We start from the raw sequence: 7,475 nt of genomic DNA on the forward strand, positions 1-7,475 counted from the left end.
TATTGAAAAGAGATTCTTTTCCCCAGTGTATGTTTTTGTCAGCTTTGTCAAAGATTAGATTACCATATGCAGATGGTTTCATCTCTGGATTCTCTATTCTCTTTTTGATAATAGCCATTTCAACTGGAGTGACGTGATATCTCATTATGATTTTAATTTGCATTTCCCCGATGATTAGTGATGTTGAGCATTTTTTCATATACCTGTTGGCCAATTGTATGTCTTTTTTGAGAAATGTCTATTTAGCTCTTTTGCCCATTTTTAAAATGGGTTATTTGTTTTTCCACTGCTGAGTTGTTTCAGGTTCCTACATATTCCAGATATTAACCCATTGTCAGATGTATAGTTTGCAACTATCATCTCCTATTCTGTAGCTTGTCTGTTCACTTTCTTAATAATCTCGTTTGCTGCGCAATAGACTTTTAGTTTGTTGCAATACCATTTGTCTATTTTTGCTTTTGTTGCCTGTGCATTTGAGATCTTATTTAAAAACTCTTGCCCAGTCCAATGTCATGAAGTGTTTTCTCTGTGTTTTCTTCGAGTGGTTTCATAGTTTGGGGTTTCACATTTAAGTCTTTAATCTATTTGAGCTGATTTTGGTGAGAGGTAAGTGTCTAGTCTCATTCTTCTGCAAGTGGATATTCAATTTTTCCAGCACCATTTATCGAAGAGACTGTCTTTTTCCCAATGGGTGTTCTTGGCACCTTTGTCTAAAATCAGTTAGCTGTAGGTGTGTAAATTTATTTCTAAACTTTCTATTCTGTTTTATTAGTCTATGTATCTGTTTTTATGCCAGTACCATGCTGTTTGGGTTACAATAGCTTAGTCATATATTTTGAAGTCAGGTAGTACGATGCCTCCTGCTTTTTTCTTTTCGCTTAGGATTGCTTTGGCTATTTGGGATTTTTTGAGGTTCCATATAAATTTTAGAATTTTTTTCTATTTCTGTAAAGAATGTCATTTAAATTTTGATAGGGAACACATAAAATCCATAGATCTCTTTAGGTAGTATGGCCATTTTAATAATATTAATTCTTTCAGTCCATGAGCTTCGGTTTTCTTCCATTTGTTTGCGTCCTCTTCAATTTCTGTTATCAGTGCTTTGTAGTTTTCTTTACAAAGGTCTTTTACCTTCTTGGTTAAGTTTATTCCTAGGTATCTTATTTTTTTGTAGCTATAGTAAATGCAATTCTTTTCCTGATTCTTCTTCAGATAGTTTCCTATTAGCGTATAGAAACACTGCTGATTTCTGTATGTTGATTTTATGTCAACGTGCAAAGTTTTTAGTCTTTATTTCATCTATTTCTCTGAACTTTATTATTTTCTTCTACCAATTTTGGGTTTAATTTTTTCTTGTTTTTCTAGTTCCTTCAAATGCATTGTTATGTTGCTCATTAAAAATTCTTCTTCTTTTTTGATGTAGCCTTCCCTGCTATTCAGATCCACCTGTTCCCTGGGTTGGGGAGACGTTACATGGGTTTAGACACTGGAGTCTCAGTTATTTGGCCTGGTCTAGACTCTAAGCACACATATGAAAGTGTTGGGATAGCGGCAGGGCCTCACAGATAGAGAGAGTCAGTTGCCACTAGCTCCCAGAGTAAGATGCATTCCAGTAACAGGTCCAGTTGCAAAATGACACCAAGCCATAACAACTTAGGTCATGAGGGTGAGGAGCACTCAAGGTGGGCTCCTAATCTGAGGCAATACACCTGTGCGAACTGCCAGCTACTCTGGATTTGGGGCTACACGGATTTGGGGAACTATCTTACAGCAAGGAGTGCTGGCATTTGTGGCAGCAATGAGGACAGCTGGGATCTCCAGCTTACCTTTCCTCTGTAAGACCTCCCCTCTGAAGATGAGCTGATCCTGGCAGGGGGGACAGTGTGACAGGGGCAGAATGCCTCACTTCCCTCTCTATGGTGCTATCCTGGGCTTCTGTGCTCCAAGGGGAGTTGTTTATCCATTATTTTGGTCTTTTCCTGTGGGGAGGATGAGCTCCAGGTAACTCTCGTCAGCCATCTTCTCAGAGACTTCCAGAAATCCAGTTTCCTAATGCTTACTCTTACTTTATCAGGTTGAATTTAGTTTTTTTGTGTAAATCAATCATCTGATTCTATCGTGCATTATATATAAGTACATAAATTAAATTCTTGCCTATTTATTTATATATTACAGTAGTATCAGAAAATAGTAGATCAGATTCTTCCCAGAGTTTAAGGTACAGATTTTTTGTCTTAAATATAAATTATATACTGCATTAAAATAATACCTTGGGAGAATCTGGATGACACCTCAAAAGATAGCAGACATCTTCTAGAGTACTGACCAGTGTAAGCTACCAAAAATATAATTATTATTATTGGTATTTGACATCCATTAATGAATATTTAATGTAAATGAAAATATATATGAAATACTTTTTGCCCTTATCACAACAAGTGGCACTGTTTTTTCAAAGAAGAGACGTAAAGTAAAGAGCTAGGAAACTACAAAGCCGGAGCAACCTAGATGAAGTCCTCAATCCTTGTTGTAACATTTTTGGATCTAAATCTAGGACAGAAAACTGAACATTTTAGGTAAGTGAAATGGAGTGTTGGTTCCTGGCTCTGAAGATTTTTCTAGCATTTTCCTTCATAAAATGTTTATCTCTAGGTCTTGCCCACCTAAGGATAAATAGTATCCACTCGCCCTGACAGAATCTCTGGCCACTCTCTTCAGAATCACTACCAATAACTATTTTTACAAGACCTCAGAGGGTGTTTCACATGTGCTCATGAACATAGTTCTCTCAGCCATCTCATGTTTCTACCATTTTTCTTTTACTTAATCCATATATTCTGGTGTGTCTTTAAATTCCTCTAGAGTGACCTGGAGCCACCAATTGCTCCAAGCAATTTAAGGCTGCAAACACTATTTCCCTCTAATTCTCTGAAGCTTGTCCATAAAAATATGCTTTACCAAAAATCTTAGAACTAAGTCTGGTATATGGAAAGTTTTTTAAAAGAGTTAGCTACTACTAATGATGCTACTACTGCTATATATACAACTACTACTATATATCATGTCTGAATATTGTGGTTCAGCCTTATGCTCAAGTAATTATTATCCATTCTGGGTTTTAGCAGTACCCCAAATGGGGGAAATATCTTTCAAATTTTCTCCCCGTTTTCTCACTAACAACACATTGAACTGTTAAGCAAGAGTAATGAAATAGTATTGGCTTTGGGTTCTCCTCTTTTAGAAATCGTATGCTTTTTATATCTTTACTATATCTTTTCCTAAAGGTTCAGGTTTCAGTTTGTTGGAATGACTTTAAGATCAATTTGAATGTTACAAATAGTGCAATATATTTCACTATTCCTTTCCTTCAATTCTTAAAGATAGTGCTAAGATCAAGTTTCTGTGCTTCATATCTATTCCTTCGGGATGAGTTTTTTTTTTTAAAAGATCTTTAATTCCTATTGAAATAAGGCATGAGGAAGCCCCATGCCACCAGTGCTATGGAAATAACTGGAAATGTCTAAATTCTGGAGATAATATGTTTGTAAAAATTATAATTTAGATGATCACTCTATGACATAAAAAACTTGGATTGAGTCTTTTTCCTTTTAATTAATATTGGAATTGATGCATCCCCAAATTCTTAAATCAAGTCTTAGCCTGTCTTCATACATTCAAAACTATGGCACTCGATAAGGATAGCATTAACCATTGTGTTAGGTCAACCTCACACTCACCACTGCTGTGGCACTAACTTTTATATTTTTGAGCACAGTCTTGGAATTTGCATTTGCCTGGAAAATAATTATAATGCATTGCACACTATCTGGTTCAGAGCCATGCTGAATAACAAGCTCTTCTATCTCTAAGTTGCTTGAAAAAGAAATCTGCACTAGAGAAGGGTAAATATTAAAACCATAACTATAAAAATGATAAATCCATTTAGAAATATAGTTTAGCTATTGGACTAGAATATGTATTTTGGATAATTGTGCCTGTGAAATTAATATTTAATAATCTGTTATAAGATTTGTCATTTTGTGACCTAATATCCCAACTGTAAGCTGTGGAAACAAGGTCACATAGTCAATTATTTAGATATGAGATGAATATGAATGTCTTTCTTCTTTCAGGTGGGGGCTAAGAGAAATTATAAGAAAGCAGAGCATCCAATTTACTGCCTGAGGTAGGTCTACAAATACCAAAGTAATGAACTGTGCTGATTCTGAAGATGATACCACTGACCCATTATGAGTGAGTCATATTATTAGAGAATTTTTCCATTAGCAGAAAAATAGGATTTTTCCCTATTTTACCCCTTTTAACCAGATAATGATTTACTAGATCAGATTGAAGTTTCCCAAATGTGCTGAAATGAATCAAGACTCTCAATAAGGAACAAACATAAAACCAAACCCTAAATCACATTAGAACAGTGATCTAGCAAAGTACCAACATATATAGAGTCTCAGTTATAGTATTCACTTATTTGGTGTAAAAAATAACATTCTCAGTGGGACAGTGAAACATGAATCCATACTAAAGGATTCACAGTCAATAAGTGATACTCTATTTCTTTTCCAAGTTTGGAAACAATGAGAAATATAGAAATCAGGGAAGAAAATGGCAGGGATGTGTAGTGGTCACACAGGCTTGCTAATGCTTTACCCTCAAGTCACACTGCCAGTTCCTGGCATAATTTAAGACATATCACACCATGGTGTAAGGCACTTTATCCCAATGTAGAGAATCGACCCCGCATACAAACTCCATATGAAGATGGATGCAAAGACAAATAGAAGTGGCTACACTAAGCATCTCAGTTCCTTCTCCCATCTCACCAGCCAAAAACGTTACTCCTTCTCTCTGGGATGCAGTAAAAACAGAAGATGCAAAAAGCTGCAACTGTGTTTTCCACGTGTATATGTCCTAAGGTTTAAAAAAGAAAATTCCTTCTCCTTCACTTTGAAAGCACAGGGAGTGGAGAATAAGTGTTCTTGCCTTCAACACTAAACACTAAATACCATCCTCTTTCTATAGATTCTGAATTGAAATAATCAGTTAGTTTATATTTCTTTACTTTATTATTTATTTTTATTTCAATATTGCTTTTATGACTCAATGTCAGAAAGGTAACACATATAAATCCCAGAAAACAGCTTCCTTATGGAATAATTGGTAAGAAGTCTAACCTTAGTTGATATGGACTTATTTTAAAATTTATATATGTTAAAGGAGTAATTTTATCTGATAGATTAAATCATATATAAAAGATATATATATATGAAAAATTTGTAAGCAATAAACTTGGCCTTTTACCTGGCATGGAGAGAGAATTGGCCTGAGATTAAAAAATAATAATAATAGTGTGGAATCCTTGGCTATGAAAAATAGCTTGTCTGTATAGTCAGGAGCCAGGAAGGAAAAAGATTGGGAAAAGATTGGGAAATTCAAGACAAAGAATTTATGAAACATTGGCTTATGGGAGTAGGCTAAAAGTTGGGAGATTTTTGTATCTACAACAATTTCCATGTTATAGCATTGAAAGTGGAAGGAGTATCACAAGGTTCATTTAGCTGTTGCTGTAGCTGAATGTTTGACCTGCCAACAGTAGAAACCAGGACTGAGTTATTGAGGATGCCAGTCATCCCTCTGTGGCAAGGTGATTCTATTGGACCTCTTCTATTTTAGAGGAAGCAGATATTTGTCTTTTTTGTGATTGACATGTATTTTGGGTATACCGTTGCTTTCTGTGTCTTCAGTGCCTCAACCAGCACCACTATTTCAGGGCTGGGATAGAAGGATTTCCCTTCAACACTGTTTTTAAGGGTCGCAACTGCTGTAATGCAGCAGCAGATCATTGTGGGCTCATACCAACTTATCAAACTAACTCATCCATAATCAAGGCCAGGTATTTTCCACTTATGCCCTCTGGTCATAAGAGCCTACGAAAGGCCATAGGTGAGAGCATGCAACAGAACAAGGGACTCCTAAAAAAGTCCTTATCATAGCAGGTCCCTAAATCTTAATATGGTATGTCTCACTTTCTAGAGCACATATATTTTTACATAACATTCAAAATACTTTCCAAACTACTTCCTGACTCCCAGGAATTATTAATATGCTGTTATCAAATACAGTGAATAAAAATGATATTCTATGGAATGTCTAAATCATCACTATGCAATAGAAATATAATGGGAATATATAAATAATTTTAAATTTTCAGTAGTCACACTTTAAAAAGCAGAAAAAGTTGAAAGGAATTTAATAATAAATATTATTTAACTCTACATATCCAAAAATACTCTCCTATCAAAATATAAACACTATAAATATATTAATTAGAAATATGACATTATTTTTGGTACTAACACTTCAAAATCTGGTATGTATTTTATACAAACTGCACATCTCAATTTGTACTAGCCACAATTTAAGTGTTCAATGTGAACATGTGAACTTTCACTTTTGGACAAAGTGGAATAACAGGGACCAGAATTACCTTCCTGCTATGTGAAGACTAGACAAAATATATAAAATAGTGGTTTTCGGAACACTGGCCGTTAGAGAACAAAGGGCAAGAATCTCTTAGAGATGAGGAACAAATGAAGTTAGACCTATGATTGTCCCAGCTTACTGCCTTCGAAGAGCTTCCAAAACAAGCTCAAGGAAGAGGGAGCCCAAGCAGAGTTCAGCAGACTCACTGATTAAAGGACAGGGCGTCAGCATGCATGGAGAACAAGGAAGTTACAGTTCTCAGGAACTAGTGCCATAAAGGAATTCACAATGTCTGGCCTCCAATAAAAATTACGAGGCTTACAAATAAGCAAGAAAATATGGCTCATAATGAGGAAAAAAAATCAACCAACCAACACCACCTCAGAATGGAAAAATGGGGCAAATTAAAAATTGGTGGCTTCTCTTGCACACATCAGAGAACTGAGGTTATGGGGCAAACTACCAGTCTGAAGTCTGGAGAAGCAGATGCATCCGGAGACATAATGTTATAAAATCCACTAAGACTTGAACTATAGAATATATCTTATAACTAAAAATAGATCAAAATTAAAATTATGAAGCTCTAATATAATTGTCATATGTTTATATATTATATAAATATGATATTATAAATCAATATGTTCTCATTAAATAATTTTAATAAATTAATGTAATGTATAACTAAATATAGTAAGTTATTTATGAGGTAAAGAGCATGATAAAAAAGGTTTGATATTCCTTCGTGAACTAAAATAAAATCTTAAGCCCCCTAGCTGACTAAATGGACCTCGTCTTGGCTAAGGGGACCCCAGAAGTACTCTAATGCTGAGTTGCTAGCCATGAGAAGGGAGGTCAGGCATGCCTGGTCATGCCCCTCTCCTTTCCCCGAGATAGTCTTTATAACTCATTAACAGGCCTAATGCTCTACAAGACAAAGCTTAGACCACAACTGCAGGCCATCAATGTACTTAACA

This window comes from Propithecus coquereli, unplaced genomic scaffold (assembly GCF_000956105.1).
Source record: "Propithecus coquereli isolate 6110/MARCELLA unplaced genomic scaffold, Pcoq_1.0 Scaffold199, whole genome shotgun sequence".
Classification (NCBI taxonomy): Eukaryota; Metazoa; Chordata; class Mammalia; order Primates; family Indriidae; genus Propithecus; species Propithecus coquereli.